Source organism: Neophocaena asiaeorientalis, unplaced genomic scaffold (assembly GCF_003031525.2).
Source record: "Neophocaena asiaeorientalis asiaeorientalis breed wild unplaced genomic scaffold, Neophocaena_asiaeorientalis_V1.1 scaffold291, whole genome shotgun sequence".
In the NCBI taxonomy this organism is placed as follows: Eukaryota; Metazoa; Chordata; class Mammalia; order Artiodactyla; family Phocoenidae; genus Neophocaena; species Neophocaena asiaeorientalis.
Window position 1 is genome coordinate 1,117,501 of NW_020172735.1, and position 16,971 is coordinate 1,134,471.

Here is a 16,971-nt window from a genome sequence, read left to right on the forward strand (position 1 = left end):
GATGATTTGTGCATCTCCTTCATTCATTCTTCTGCTGAACCCCTCTGGTGTATTTTTCAGTTCAGTTCAGTTATAACCTGTTTGGTACTTTCTCTTTGTTGAAGTTCTCACTGTGTTCATCCATTTCTCCCAAGATCAGTAAGCTTATTTTTGACCATTACTTTGAGACTCTTTATCAGTTAGGTTTCTCATCTCTGTTTCATTAAGATCCTTTTCTGGAGATTTTTCTTATTCTTTGGTTTGGAATACATTCCAGTGTATCGTCATTTTGCCTGACTGTCTTTGTCTTTATGTACTAGGCAAAACAGCTCCCTCTCCCATTCTTGAATGCATGGTCTTACGTAGGAGATGATCCATAGAGCCCAGAAACACAATCTCCCCTGGCTTTCAGAGCCAGCTCTCAAGGGATGTCTCTTATGTGGAATACCTCACTGCCTGTGGCAGGGTCGTGCCTGGGCAGGATGCACTCACCTGGTGTAGTTGTGGCTTGGCTGCTGACTGGGGTGGGCTGGGTGCAAGATGCTCATGCAGTGGAGTGTTTGCAGAATGGGGCAGGGCTCAGTTCTGGCCACCAACATCCCAGACCTTATCATATTTTATTACAACTGATGAGCCATTTTAGATCATGTTTTACTTATCTGTTTTGAGTGTGGAATTTTTTGCATAATTGAGGATGTATAATTTAAGCAAACTTTATATTTTTCTTCACAATGTTTTATTTTTAACCATTTTTTAAATTGAAGTAAGTTAATTTACAATGTTGTGTTAGTTTCAGGTGTACAGCGAAGTGATATATATCTATATATGTATGTATGTATGTATCTCACAACATTGTAAATTAACTATACTTCAATTTATATATAGTCTTTTTCAGATTCTTTTCCATTGTAGGTTATTACAAGATACTGAATATAGTTCCCTGTGCTATACAGTAGGTCCTTGGTGCTTATCTATTTTATATATAGTAGTGTGTATATATTAATCCCAAACTCTTAATTTATCTCCCCCACCTCTTACTATCCCCTTTAGTAACCATAGGTTTGTTTTCTATGTCTGTGAGTCTATTTCTGTTTTGTAAATAAGTTCATTTATGTCATTTTTTAAGATTCAACATGTAAGTGATATTATAGGATATTTTTCTTTCTCTGTCTGTCTTATTTCACTTAATATGATAATCTCTAGGTCCATCCATGTTGCTGCAAATGGCATTATTTCATTCTTTCTTATGGCTGATTAATACCCCATTGTGTATATATACCATATCTTCTTTGTCCATTTATCTGTTGATGGACAGTCAGGTTGCTTCCATGTCTTGGATACTGTAAATAGTGCTGCTATGAACACTGGGGTGCATGTATCTTTTCAAATCATAGTTTTCTCCAGATATATGCCCAGGAGTGGGATTGCAGGATCGTGGTAATTCTAGTTTTAGTTTTCTGAGGAACTTTCACACTATTTTCCGTAGTAGCTGCACCAATTTATATTCCCACGAGCAGTGTAGGAGGGGTCCCTTTTCTCTACACCCTCTCCAGCATTTATTAGAGCAAATTTTATTTTTAAGTATAACTTTATTTTAAAGCCTAATGGTTCCTTAAATCAACCATTCCTATAGAGAGTTTAATTGTTGGACTATAAGGCAATAATGAAAGTGTGGCATTTCGCTAGAAATGGACCCTGTGAGTCCAAATCTGTAGACTAAAAGCAAAGTATCAAAGACAACCCGTGAAAAATTCCACAACATAGTTTTGACAATGTTTGAATGGATATGTTAAAACTAAAAATGAAATGTGCACTTTAGATTCACTTTTTCTACAACTGGAACATGTAACTGATTATCTAAAAAATTTTCTGAATATCACTCACTGAATGATTTGAAAACAGAGATATGTCATGACTGGTGATTTTTATCCTTTGGTGTTCCCTTTAACCTTCAAGCCAATGGATTCCAGAATGTTGCTAATTAAATGGATTAAACTGTACTGGTTTTATTAAAGCTCCCAAGAATAGGCTATGACCTTTTTCATTGCTCATACAAATCAATACATTCAGAAGAAGAAAAACTTGATTGGTATGATAGACTTCTGCTACAAACTTTGCTTTCAGGAAACACCTATAAGCCTTTACAGAAATCTATAATTACTAATACTGATGCATTTCCCTTTGATACATGCTTAAGGCTCATTAATTACCTGTGTTCCAAAGCTGGTGATAAACTCATTTTTATAATGCTATTAGGGGTATATTAACATGTGATAAACTATTTAAAAATAAGACAATGGTAAACACTAAATTCAGGATCATGGTTGCATCAGAGAAAAATGGTAGGGATATGGGATCAAGCATAAGCACACAAACAACTTTAATGCAGGATATCTCATCCTCAAGACTGTCAACATTTGGGGCAGGATAAGTCTCTGTTGTGGGAGACTACCTGGTGTATTGCAGGATGTTTAGCAACATCCCTGAACTCTACCCACTGGATGCTAATAGTGTTCCTGTAACCAATTTTGACAAATAAAAATGCCTCCAGTTATTGCTGCATGTCCCATGGGGGAAGGGGGACAGAATCATCACTGACTGGGAAGCACTGCTTTAATCAGATTGGCAAGGTTTTAGTTTTTATGTTTAGTAAGAAGGAAGGTTCACAGGTATCCATTTGTATATGATGCTTCATAATTTTCTTGTAAGTTACATATATTCTCTTGAAATTTACTAAAGCTTTAGTAATATACTTTCAACAGGTGACTTTCTGGAAATAAACTTGGAGATACATTTGTTTGATTTTTTTCTTGATAATCAAGGGGAATATAGAACTTTATTTTCTACTTTTAACCACAATGTACTAACATATTTCCTTTTGTATCATTATGAAGAGTATTTTGACAGAATGTTTATTTTAAATTTGAAACATTTAATCATGCAATTTGTGCAACTGGCTTGTTGCTAAAAATTGCATGATTTTTAGCCCAGAACTGAATATTTTTAGTCAGACATTAAAAATATGCATATAAAGGTTGTAGGACGTATGTGTGCACAAAATAAAGTACAATCTTATCTGATCAATACCATAAGAATAAGCTAGTAAAGAAACATAACCCTCCAAACCAAGTTTAAATAACAAGTAATTTATTCTAAAGATTTAGAGGAACTCAAGGTCTGAAGTGGAGTTGGTCTGAGGAGACGAGTCCACCAAGGACTCTCTACCACTGCCTCCCTCTTCCTTTTCCTCTCCTGGGAGGACATCGTCTTTTTATCTTTTTTCCTCATGCATCTGGTTCTTTCACACTCTCTGAAGCTTGCCTTCTCCTCCCATTCATTTATGTGGACTTGGATAGTCATGGCAACCTCCATCTGTTTATGACTCTCCAGCACAGCTACTTTTAATTAGCTTCAGAGGAAATCTTATTGGCTTAGCTTAGGTCAGGTGTCTACATTTGGTTCAATCAGCTGTGGCAAAATAGAGACTAAACAGATTTACATGGTACCTAAACCTTTCCATTCTGCATCATGTGGGTGCATCTAGCACTCTAAGAAGAGGGCATTGGCCAAGAAGAAAGGATGAACATCTAAACCACATGTAACATCAAGTAACAGACATAGCCTATGAAGATTTTGTTTCCCCTTCATGAAAGAGACAGAGAGAGAGAGAACTGTTTGATGTAGAGAAGATACATCTGGAGTATATAAATCTGGACATAGGTAGAATTTAACTCTCTTATCTACACTGGAATTAAATTCTTCAACCAGATGTCTTCTGATGTTGTTCACTTTCCCCCTGAGTTATCTTCCTTATGTATATGTGTGTGTGAACATTCCAATGTTAAACCTCTTCAGAATCTCTGGTGTTCAGTTAATCTAGAGAGAAAACACATTCCTGAAGTTTCAAAATGGAGATAATAAATAATATTTTAGCAATTTTAGATTGGAATGAGTATCCTGAGGTGATGAATTAGCTGCTGTTCAACAAATATATTATTTGTGAATCTATTTCTGATCAAATTATGAGTATAAGGATTTTTTTGTTGATGGTAAAAAGCAGAATCACAAACATAGTCATGTCCTAAAAATCATGTGGTAGGCACAGATGGAAAGCTGGTCGCCAAGGGTCTGCATTGTAGGCAGGTGGGGGTGACTTTGAACTCAGCCATGTACTATCATCCACAGCTGCATCATACATGAGGAACAGTGAGGTGCTCCACAATCTGACTAAGGCAAACATTAGGGTCCCTGAAAAAGAACAATGCTCTCTATATGTGAGTTAGTTATTAATTCCACTAAACAAGATATAGGACAGCAAGTTTAATGCTGGAAAGTCTTTCTAGAGGAGGATCCACATTTTAAAATATGTGTATATGCAGTCAACTTGATTCCCCAAGGTAGTGACATTAATTTCCAATTCATTGTGACATTATACTTCTTTCCTTTAAGTATTTTTTAATTAATAAATAACTTTTAGTTAATATTTTCATTTTCTCTGTTAAATTTCAATGGATTATTTTCTTCATTGACATTATGCATGCACAAAATAAAGTACAGTATTATCTGGTTAATACCATAAGAATAACAGTAAAGAAATAGAACTGCTCTAAAACCAGGAGCATTCTCTATTAAATGTCAAAAGAGCATCTCTATTAAAGCTCAAAGGATTAATAAGTAGTTTGGGATTTCCTGATTCTTAATGTTTTACTTCTCAAGAAGGAAGTAAAACAAGGGGATTATCCACACCACTTTATCTTGATTAATGCAGTGGATTAGGACTTCACCACCACCACGTCAGCACATTTGTAGCTTTTTTAAAGATTTAATTGGACTTCTTACATATTGTAAAAGTAATTGATAAAGTGATTATAGAAACAAGTACATCCTCTTGATTTATCATGTTTGCATATAAAAACATTATTTTGAGGGGCTTGCCTGGTGGCGCAGTGGTTGGGAATCCGCCTGCCAATGCAGGGCACATGGGTTCAAGCCCTGGTCCGGGAAGATCCCACATGCCACGGAGCAACTGGGCCCCATGCACCACAACTACTGAGCCTGCTCTCTAGAGCCCATGAGCCACAGTTACTGAGCCCACATGCCACAACTACTGAAACCCACACATCTGGAGCCCATACTCCACAACAAGAGAAGCCACTGCAATGAGAAACCCGTGCACTGGTGAAGAGTGGCCCCCACTCACCACAACCAGAGAAGAGCCCATGCACAGCAATGAAGACCCAATGCAGCCAAAATAAATAAATAAATAAAATAAAATAATAAAAAAAATAAAATTTTTAAAAATTTTTTAAAAAATATTTTGAAAAAAAATTTAAAACAAAATAAATAAATAAAAACATTATTTTGAATTGCTAATAATTTCTGTTAACCATCAGTTAAACACATAAATGATCAGGCTGAAAACAGGAGGAACTGCAGAAATCCAGACCTACCAACAACAACCTTGCACAGCAACCAGCCAGTGGTCCTGGTGTGTCACTGTTGCTGTGATGTGCATCTCTCACTTGGCACCCTGAGGCATCTGCACAGTGGATCATTGGCCGCAGAGAGACCAACAATATTTTTCTCTATTAAAAATGAAACATAGGAGAATGAAAATTGATTAATCAAACTTAACAAATACCTTTTCAAAGCTGTTGAAAAAATATGTTTATTTGAATCAATAAAGATATTTTGTAGTCTTATAAGTCTATAACATTTACTTCATAAAAATGTGTGTAACCATCTTTGCCAATTAAATTCTAGCATAATACCATGTAATAAACTCAAATTTGGTTTGTGCACTTAATACTACCACTGCAATAAATGGTGTATTAAAAACTTTTTTGTAATTAAATATGTTTTATAGTCAGAAAATATTGGATTTTAACCATCTCTTTCTAATACATATAAAAACAATAGGATGAGGATAATTTCTATAACCAACAAAAAAGATAATTTAGAAGTGTATGTAAAATAAATTATTTTAAGTAAAATATTGAATAATATGTTTGTAATAAAATGAGGAACAGTTGGATATGACTAAATATATATTTATAAATATATAAATTATAGTTATGTAACTATAGATGTAAATTAAGGTATAAATTAAGATAAAGCATTTATCTTTAGAGATAGATGGGGATTAGATTTAGATAGAGACGAATAGATAATTCTTAATGTGAAAGTGATATTTCACAAACCATATGTAGACAAATATTTTTCCAGATGTATCATCAAATATTTTCAATTGATTTTCTTATACCATGTGCAGTAGTTTGTAGGGAAAAAACGATATACCATGTGGGATCATTGTAACATAGCTGTCTTGGCCCTGGGCACACAGAGGTGTTCAGTAAATGGGAGTTACTGTTACTACATATTGCTTGATCTCTACACACAGCTCTGCTGGCCTTGTAGCTCTGGCCCTGGCAGAACTGTGAAGCCATCACTGTCTTTCATGCTCTCGGCCTTCACTTAGGGTTCCCTAATAGAGTGATGGGGGCACCCCTTTTTCATCTTTCAGATATTCAGTGCCCCCTTGCTATCTGAACAGCAGGGGTGGAGCAGATCCTGATCATTTTAAATTTTGCACTTTATTTGGTATGCTTGAATTTGTTTTTTGTTCTTCCAGTTTTATTGACATACAGCACTGTATAAGTTTAAGGTGTGCAGCATAATGATTTGACTTACATGCATCATGAAATGATTATCACAGTAAGTTTACTAAACATCTATCATTTCATATAGGTACAAAATTAAAGAAATAAAAAAAAGTGTTTCTTGTGATGAGAACTCTTAGGATTTACGCTTTAAAAACTTTCATCTCTAACATACAGCAGTGTTAATTTATCATGTTGTACATCACTAGTACTTATTTATCTTACAATTGGAAGTTTGTACCTTTTGACTACCATCATCCAGTCCCCCCTGCTTTTGTCTTTTATCCTTCCTACTACCTTTATACATTGCTTATTTACGACCTTTACTATATATTTGCCTTTACCAATGAGATTTTTCCTTTCATAATTTTCATGTTTCTGGTTGTGACCTTTTCTTTTTCTCTTAGAGAAGTCCCTTTAACCTTTCACTATAAAGCTGCCTTAGTGGTGCTGAACCCTTTTAGCTTTTGCTTGTCTGTAAAACTTTTGATCTTGCCATCAAATCTGATGAAAGCCTTGCCAGGTAGAGTATTCTTAATTGTAGCTTTTTCTCTTTCATCACTTTAAATATATTGTGGCATTCCCTTCTGGCTTGCAGAGTTTCTGCTGAAAATTCAACTGATAGCCTCATGGGAGTTCCCTTGTGGGTAACTAACTTGTTGCTTTTCCCTTTCTGCTTTTAATATTCTCTCTATCTTTAATTTTTGCCATTTTAATTACAATTTGTCTTGGTGTGGTCCTCTTTGGGTTGATCCTGTTTAGGACCCTCTGTGCTTCCTGGACCTGGAAACCTGTTTCCTTCCCCAGGTTAGGGACATTTTCAGCTATTATGTCTTCAAATATGTTCTCTGCCCCTTTCTCTCTCTCTCTTCTCCTTATGGGAACCCTATTATGTGAACGTTAGTATGTGAACATTAGGTGTCTTGTAAATGGTCCCCACTTCTTATTATTCTTTTTTCTGTTCAGCTTCAGTGATTTCCACTACTCTGTCTTCCAGCTTGCTGATCTGTTTTTCTGTATCATTTAATCGACTGCTGATTCTTTCTAGTGTACTTTTCATTTCAGTTATTATATTCTTCAGCTCTGTTTGGTTCTTTTCTTATATTTTCTAACCTTTGTTAAACTTCTCACTGTGTTCATCCATTATTCTCCTGAGTTCTTTGATCATCTTTCCAACCATTACCTTGAACTCTTTCTTGGGTAGATTGCCTATCTCCACTTCACTTAGTTCTTCTGGGGTTTTATCTTGTTCCTTCATTTGGAACTTATTCCTTTGTCACCTCATTTTGCCTAATTTGGTGTTTGTACTTCTGTGTATTTGGCAGGTTGATTATGTTTCCCTGCCTTGGAGAAGTAACCTTTTATAAAAGATATTCTGTGCATCCCAGTAATATACTCCCCTTTGGTTACCAGAGGTAAATGCTGTAGGGGTCCTCCCTACGTGGGCTGTGCAGGTCTTTCTGTTATGGCAGACTGACTACTGTGGGCAGTCTGGTAGCTGTCTGGCCTCCAGTTTGGTTGGTTGCCAGGCCCTCCCTTGTGCAGAAACTACTGGCTGCTGACTGGGGGGACCATGAGGCTGCTGCCTGCAGGGCCTTGGAGGTCTTGGAGTTGGTTTTGTTCTGCTGGTGGGCAGGGCTGGGTCCTGATACAGGAGGCTGCTGGGATGTGATGGTCCTGGGACTTGTGTGTGACTGCTGGTGGGCAGGGCCAGACCCAGGGGATTGCGGGGATGGTGCCTGCCCATTGGTGGGTGAGGCCAGATCCTGGGGCTAGTGCTGGCTCACTGATTGGCAGAGCTGGTGTCTCTGGGTGCAGGGCTCTGGCAGTCCTAAGGCTAGTGTGCAGGGCTTGGTCCTAGAGTCCTGGGGCCTCTGGTGGACAGGGATGGGTCCCAGGGTGGTTCTGGGCTCAGGAGACTTAAGACAGCAGGCCTCCTGGTGGGTGGAGCTATGTCCCTACCTGGCTAGTTATTTGGCCTGAAGCATCCCAGTACTGGTGCTGACCATCCAGTGGGTGAGGTCAGGTTCCAGTGCTAATAAGCTCAAGGGAGGATTCCAAAACGACTCTTGCCAGGAGTGGTGCCCAAGTGGCAGATAAAGCTCCCCAAAATGGCTGCCACCAATGTCTGGGTCCCCAGGGTGAGCTCCAGTTACCTCCAGTTACCTCCTGCCTCTTCTGTAGACTCTCCAGGATCAGCAGGTGGATCTGAACCAGGCTCCTTTCAAATCACTTCTTCCGCCCTGGGTCCTAGAGCATGTGAGATTTTGTGTGCACCCTTAAAGAGTGGAGTCCCTATTTCCCACAGCCCTCTGACTATCCTGAAAGTAAGCCCTTCCACCCTTCAAAGCCAAATGCTCTGCAAGCTCGTCTTCCTGGTGCAGGAGACCCAGGCTGGGGAGCCCGATTTGGAGCTCAGATCACCTGCTCATTGGGAAGAACCTCTGTAGTTGTAATTATCCTCCCTTTTGTGGGTCACCCACCCCAGGGTATGGGTCTTGACTGTACCGTGTCTCCACCCCTCCTACGAGTCTCACTGTGGTTCCCTCTTTACATTTTTAGTTATGGATGTTTTCTGCTGGCCTTCTGATTTTTCTCATCAATAGTTACTCTGTAAATAGTTGTAATTTTGGTGTGCCCTTGGGAGGAGGTGAGCTCAGGGTCTTCCCACCATTTTGGCCACACCCTGGTATGCTTAAATTTGAATCAGCCACTTTTGCTCTTTTGTCCATAATTTCACATAACATTTGGTATATATTAGATATTCAGTAAAGGTTTATTGAATACTTTTAGGCATCAATAAGTAACTGTAGATACTCTGGATGCAGGGATACACAGGTCTGTGGTCCCTTAAATCACACTCTTTAGGCTAACCTGCCAAGTAAATTAACATAGTACTTTTAGGGAGATGGCTATGCAGTGTGGGGTGAAGAGGTTGAAAGGGATAATCCTCAGTGAGTCTTTCAGATAGGCTCAGTGTCCACTCGTGGGCCAGTGGGCTGGGGCTCGGGACCTGAGCAAGAATATGTGGGGAGTCTAAGAGCTAATAAATAGTCCAATGCACATATCCCAGGCCAGGAAGTGAGAGCCAGCCAATGTCACAGAAGATTAGAGTTTCTAGGCAGAATGAGAAGGCAGGTGAAGGCCTGACAGAGGCACATGTTGAAGGTAGACTCTGAAGCAAATCCAAGATCACCTTGATTCTCTTCCTCCAGAGATGAGAAGATGCTTCCATTAGTGCTGGTGAGCCTAGTGCTGTTGAAGAGCATAGCCAGTTAAAGTGGCCAAGATCTCTGTTATGGATTGAGTTGTGTCTCCCCAAAAGACATGTTAAAGACCTACCCCCTAGTACCTCAGAATATGACCTTATTTGGAAATAGGTTTTTTGCAGGTATAATTAATTAAGATAGGATCATACTGTAGTACGATGGGCCCTTAATCCGGCATAATTAGTGTCACTATAAGAAGAGGAGAAAACAAAGACACATAAGAAGACACCATGTGACAACAGAAGTGGGGAGATTGGAGTAATGCATCTGTTAGCAAAGGAATGCCAAAGATTAATGGCCACAAGAAGCTAGGAAGAAGCAAGAAAGGATTATCCTCTACGTTTCAGAGGGAGCACGGCCCTGCTGACATCTTCATTTTCGACTTCTAACCTCTAGAGCTAAGAGTGAACAAGTTTCTGTTGTTTTAAGCCACTCAGTTTGTGGTACTTTGCAATGGCAGCACTCTCCAAAGACAAATGCTGCTCTTCATCCACTTAGGAGCACTGGCAGCTGTCTCTGGGGGTACCACACCCTCTGTGCAGATTTGGGTCTCTCCATAATTGCCATGGTAACTACCCACTTTGGACATTCACATTCTTCCATACCTCTGGGAAGTTACTCTTCCAGGATGGCTGAAGGCTAAGGAACATGTGCCTGCAATTATCTAGGATAATGAACTTGCTCCACCCACAGAGAAAAACTTCCTGGATGCTCTCTTCACTGCACATCCTCTACCAGCCCCATGGCCTCTTTTATTATCCTCCTGCCACAGGAGCCCAGATGCATACATTTTCCCAAGAGTTACAGGTTAAGTTCATAGTGTAAATCAATCTTCTTTCTGTATCCTGGAATGTAGCCTTAGGCATATGATATTACATCTTCCTCTTGTAGTGAAGATTTTGACAAAGAAAAGGCCCACCAGAATACATTTTCTTTATTAATACTGAATATGTGAAAATTGAATAGTTTAGTACATTAAATATATACATGTAGATTGTTCTTTTAAAGAAATGGACCTTTAGGGCTTCCCTGATGGTGCAGTGGTTGAGAGTCCGCCTGCCGATGCAGGGGATGCGGGTTCGTGCCCCGGTCCGGGAGGATCCCGCATGTCGTGGAGTGGTTGGGCCTGTGAGCCATGGCCGCTTGGCCTGTGTGTCCAGAGCCAGTGCTCCACGGCGGGAGAGGCCACAACAGTGAGGCCTGCGTACCGCAAAAAAAAAAAAGAAATGGACCTTTACCGGAAATTCACTTTAGTGGCTTTGTATTCAGTGAGCTATATGTTCCTTTTTTTTTTTAACATTTTGATTGGAGTATAAATACTTTACAATGGTGTGTTAGTTTCTGCTGTTAACAAAGTGAATCACCTATACGTATACGTATATCCCCATATCCCCGCCCTCTTGCATCTCCCTCCCACCCTTCCTATCCCTCCCCTCTAGGTGGACACAAAGCACCGAGCTGATCTCACTGTGCTAGGAGGCTACTTCCCACTAGCTACGTATTTTACATTTGCTACTATATATATGTCCATGCCACTCTCTCACTTCGTCCCAGCTTACCCTTCCCCATCCCCGTGTCCTTAAGTCCATTCTCTACATCTGCATCTCTATTCCTGTACTGCCTCTAGGTTCTTCAGAACCTTTTCTTTTTTTTCTTTTTTTAGAGTCCATGTATATGTGTTAGCACACAGTATTTGTTTTTCTCTTTCTGACTTACTTCACTCTGTATGACAGTCTCTAGGTCCATCCACCTCACTACAAATAAAGCAATTTCGTTTCTTTTTATGGCTGTGTAATATTCCATTGTATATATGTGCCACATCTTCTTTATCCATTCATCTGTCGATGGACACTTAGGTTGCTTCCATGTCCTGTCTATTGTAAATAGAGCTGCAATGAACATTGTGGTACATGACTCTTTGAATTATGGTGTTCTCAGGGTATATGCCCAGTAGTGGGATTGCTGGGTCATATGGTAATTCTATTTTTAGTTTTTAAGAAACCTCCATACTGTTCTCCATAGTGGCTGTATCAATTTACATTCCTACCAACAGTGCAAGAGGGTTCCCTTTTTTCCACACCAGCTCCAGTATTTACTGTTTGTAAATTTTTTGATGGTGGCCATTCTGACTGCCGTGAGGTGATACCTCATTGTAGTTTTGATTTGAATTTCTCTACTGATTAGTGATGTTGAGCATCCTTTCATATGTCTGTTGGCAATCTGTATGTATTATTTGAAGAAATGTCTACTTAGGTTTTCTGCCCATTTTTGGATTCAAGTATACTCATTTTCACAATGTTGAATCTTCCAACCGAGAACATGGTATATCTCTACATCTGTTTGTTTCATCTTGAATTTCTTTCATCACTTGTTCTTCTTCTATAATTGCTGTGGCTAAAAGTTCCAAAACTACGTTGAATAATAGTGGTGAGAGTGGACATCCTTGCTTTGTACCTGATTTTCATGGAAATGCTTTCAGGTTTTCACCATTGAGAATGATGTTTGCTGTGGGTTTGTCGTATATGGCCTTTATTATGTTGATGTAAGTTCCCTGTATGCCTACTTTCTGATTTCCAGTCTGTCCATTTTATTGGCATACAGTTGCTTGCAGTAATATCTCATGATTCTTTGTATTTCTGCAGTGTCAGTTGTTACTTCTCCTTTTTCATATAATTCTAATGATTTGAGTCTTCTCCCTTTTTTTCTTGATGGGTCCAGCTAATGGTTTATCAATTTTGTTTATGTTCTCAAAGAACCAGCTTTATTCTAGTCTCATAGTGTTGTTGTTGGAAAAGATGCTTCATACCTTTTCAATTTTCTTAAGTTTACTGAGGCTTGATTTTTAACAAAGACATGGTCTATCCTGAAGAATGTTCCGTGAACACTTGAGAAGAAAGTATATTCTGTTGTTTTTGGATGGAATGTCCTATAAATATCAATTAAGACCATCTTGTATAATGTGTCATTTAAAGCTTGTGTTTCTTTCTTTATTGTAATTTTGGATGATCTGTCCATTGGTGAACGTGGGGTGTTAAAGTCCCCTAGTATTATTGTGTTACTGTTGATTTCCCCTTTTATGGCTGTTAGCATTTGCCTTTTGTATTGAGGTGCTCCTATGTTCGGTGCATAAATATTTACCATTGTCATGTCTTCTTCTTGGATAGATCCCTTGATCATTATGAAGTGGCCTTCTTTGTGTCTTGTAATAGCCTTTATTTTAAAGTCTATTTTTTCTGATATGAGAATTGTTACTCCAGCTTTCTTTTGATTTCCATTTGCATGGAATATCTTTTTCCATCCCCTCACTTTCAGTCTCTATGTGTCCCTAGGTCTGAAGTGGGTCTCTTGTAGACAGCATATATACGAGTCTTGTTTTTGTATCCATTCAGCCAGTCTGTGTCTTTTCTTTGGAGCATTTGATCCATTTACATTTAAGGTAGTTATCGATATGTGTGTTCCTATTACCATTTTCTTAATTGTTTTGGGTTTGTTATTGTAGGTCTTTTCCTTCTCTTGTGTTTCCTGCCTAGAGAAGTTCCTTTAGCACTTGTTGTAAAGGTAGATTGGTGGTGCTGAAATCTCTTAGCTTTTGCTTGTTTGTAAAGCTTTTGAATTCTCCATAGAATTTGAATGAGATCCTTGCTGGGTGGAGTAATCTTACTGTAGGTTTTTCCCTTTCAGTCCCTTTCTTTTTCTCTTCTTCTTCTGAGGCCCCTGTAATTCGAAAGTTGGTGCATTTAATGTTGTCGCAGTGGTCTCTGAAACTGTCCTCAATTCTTTTCATTCTTTTTTCTTTATTCTGCTCTGTGGTAGTTATTTCCACTATTTTGTCTTCCAGGTCACTTATCCATTCTTCTGCCTCAGTTATTCTGCTATTGATTCCTTCTAGAGAATTTTTAATTCCATTTATTGTGGTGTTCATCATTGTTTGTTTGCTCTTTAGTTCTTCTAGGTCCTCGTTAAACATTTCTTGTATTTTCACCATTCTACTTCCAAGATTTTGGATCATCTTTACTATCAGTACTCTGAATTCTTTTTCATGTAGACTGCCTCCTCATTTGCTTGGTCTGGTGGGTTTTTCTCTGTCTTCTCATTTTGCTTAACTTACTGTGTTTGGCGTCTCCTTTTCACAGGCTGCAGGTTCATAGTTCCCGTTGTTTTTGGTGTCTGCCCCCAGTTGGTAAGGTTGGTTCAGTAGGTTGTGTAGGCTTCCTGGTGGAGGGGACTGCTGCCTGTGTTCTGGTTTATGTGGCTGTATCTTGTCTTTCTGTTGGGCAGGACTGCATCCGATGGTGTGTTTTGGGGTGTCTGTGAACTTATTATGATTTTCGGCAGCCTCTCTTCTAATGGGTGGGGTTTTGTTCCTGTCTTGCTAGTTGTTTGCCATGGGGTGTCCAACACTGGTAATTGCTGGTCATAGAGTGGAGCTTGGTCTTAGTGTTGAGATGGAGATCTCTGGGAGAGCTCTCACCGATTGATACACGGTCCCAGGAGGTCTCTAGTGTACCAAAGTCCTGAGCTAGGCTCTCTCACCTCAGAGGCTCAGGCCTGACACCCGGCTAGAGCACCAAAACCCTGTCAGCCACACAGCTCAGAAGAAAAGGGAGGAAAGAAAGAAAGGAAAAGAAAAAAATAAATAAATAAAGTTATTAAAATAAAAAAATTATTAAAGTAAAAAAAAAGAAAAGAAAAAAACAGAACAACCAAACCAATAAACAAATCCACCAATGATAACAAGCACTAAAAAACTATACTAAAAAAAAAAAAAAAAAACAACAGACAGACAGAACCCTAGGACTAATGGTAAAAGGAAACCTATACAGAGAAAATCACAAAAAGGAGCATGCATACACACACCCACAAAAAGGGAAAAAGAAAAAAAAAATGTATATATATGAAGGAAGAGAGCAACCAAATCAATAAACAAATCTACCAGTGATAGTAAGCTCTAAATACTAAACTGAGATAAACATAAAATCAGGAACAAATTAGATGAAGAAAGCAAACCTCAAGTCTACAGTTGCTCCCAAAGACCACCACCTCAATTTTGGAACGATGCATTGTCTCTTCAGGTATTCCAGAGATGCCGGATACATCAAGTTGATTGTGGAGATTTAATCCACTGCTCCTGAGGCTCCATGGAGAAATTTCCCTTTCTCTTCTTTATTCACACAGCTCCTGGGGTTCAGCTTTGGTTTTCGCCCTGCCTCTGCGTGTAGGTCGCCCTTTGGTGTCTGTTCTTCGCCCAGACAGGAGTGGGTTAAAGGAGAGGCTGAATAGGGGCTCTGGCTCACTCAGGCCGGGGGAGGGAGGGGTATGGAATGCGGGCGAGCCTGTGGTGGCAGAGGCCAGCATGACGTTGCAACAGCCTGAGGTGCGCCGTGTGTTCTCCCGGGGAAGTTGTCCCTGGATCACAGGACCCTCGCAGTGGCAGGCTGCCCAGGCTCCTGGGAGGGAAGGTGTGGATAGTGACCTGTGCTTCCACACAGGCCTCTTGGTGGCTGTAGCAGCAGCCTTAGCATTTCATGCCCAACTCTGGTATCCGCGCTGATAGCCACATCTCTGGAGCTCATTTAGGTGGTGCTCTGAATCTCCTCTCCTCACACGCACCGAAACAATGGTCTCTTGCCTCTTAGGCACCTCCAGACTTTTTCCCGGACTCCCTCCCAGCTAGCTGTGGTGCACTAGCCCCCTTCAGGCTGTGTTCACACAGCCAACCCCAGTCCTCTCCCTGTGGTCTGACCTCCAAAGCCCGAGCCTCAGCTCCCAGCGCCCACCCGTCCCAGCAGGTGAGCAGACAAGCCTCTCAGGCTGGTGAGTGCTGGTTGGCACTGATCTTCTGTGAGGGCATCTCTCCATTTTGCCCTCTGCACCTCTTTTGCTGCCCTCTCCTCCATGGCTCTGAAGCTTCCCCCGCCCACCCCCTATCTCCACCAGTGAAGGGGCTTCCTAGTGTGCGGAAACATCTCCTCCTTCACAGCTCCCTCCCAGAGGTGCAGGTCCCATTCATATTCCTTTGTCTATGTTTTTTCTTTTTTCTTTTGCCCTACCCAGGTACGTGGGGAGTTTCTTGCCTTTTGGGAGGCCTGAGGTCTTCTGCCAGCATTCAGTAGGTATTCTGTAGGAGTTGTTCCACATGTAGATCTATTTTTAATGTATTTGTGGGGAGGAAGGTGATCTCCACGTCTTACTCTTCTGCTATCTTGAAGGTCCCCCCGTATATGTTCCTTTTGAGAAGCTGTAAACACATAGTCCTGAGGTAGCAGTACATAGCAGCTTGACAACTGATTATGACACATTATGCATAGAACAATTGGTTAAATTCAGATCTTAAAGTGAATTTTTTGGTTTTAACAATAGTCTGGGTTACCTAGTTGACCTTACATTTCTGTAAGGCTTGAATAACCCCGTTGCTTATATTAAGAATTATCAGATAAAGAAAGGCTAGGAAGAAACCAAATCCAAATTAAATAATGAAGAGGGAAACAAAGAAGTTAAGGCAAGTGAAAGGGTAAAAGGTGAAACTAACATACAGAAAGTATAGGAAGGCCAGTTCCTATGAACAACAAGGATTTACTGTATAACACAGGGAACTAATTCAATATCTTATAATAACCTATAATGGAGAAGAATCTGAAATATATATATATATGTATGTATATACATAACTGGATCACTGCTGTACACCTGAAACTAACACAATATTGTAAATCAACTATACTTCAATAAAGAAAAAGAAAGCCAGTTTCTTATTGAGGAAAGGCATATTACCAAGCAAGACTGATCTTTTATTGATTGCAAAATTGTATGAAAATTATCCCAAAAGTAAAAGAAAAAAGAGCATGGCACACCTATCTCACCATTTGAGTGATAAATCAAGGAGCGGGGATTTGAGTCAGATCTGACTTTAGAAGCCATGATCTTGTCACCATGTGGAGCTATACATAGGGAAAAACTTATTCTTTTTTTTTCCCCTTGTATTCTCTTTGGGAATAAAGTAACTCCTTGAGGGTCCTCTCTACACTTAACTAATGTAAATATTTGGCTTCCCTGAATGCCAACTG

General features: G+C 39.7%; 1 protein-coding gene across 1 annotated transcript in view; it reads left to right on the top strand.

The window, feature by feature from the left end:
• The window catches only part of PLD5 (phospholipase D family member 5), a 266,832-nt gene that overhangs the window by 154,552 nt on the left and 95,309 nt on the right, over nucleotides 1-16,971 (top strand). The gene's annotated exons all lie outside the window — the stretch shown is intronic.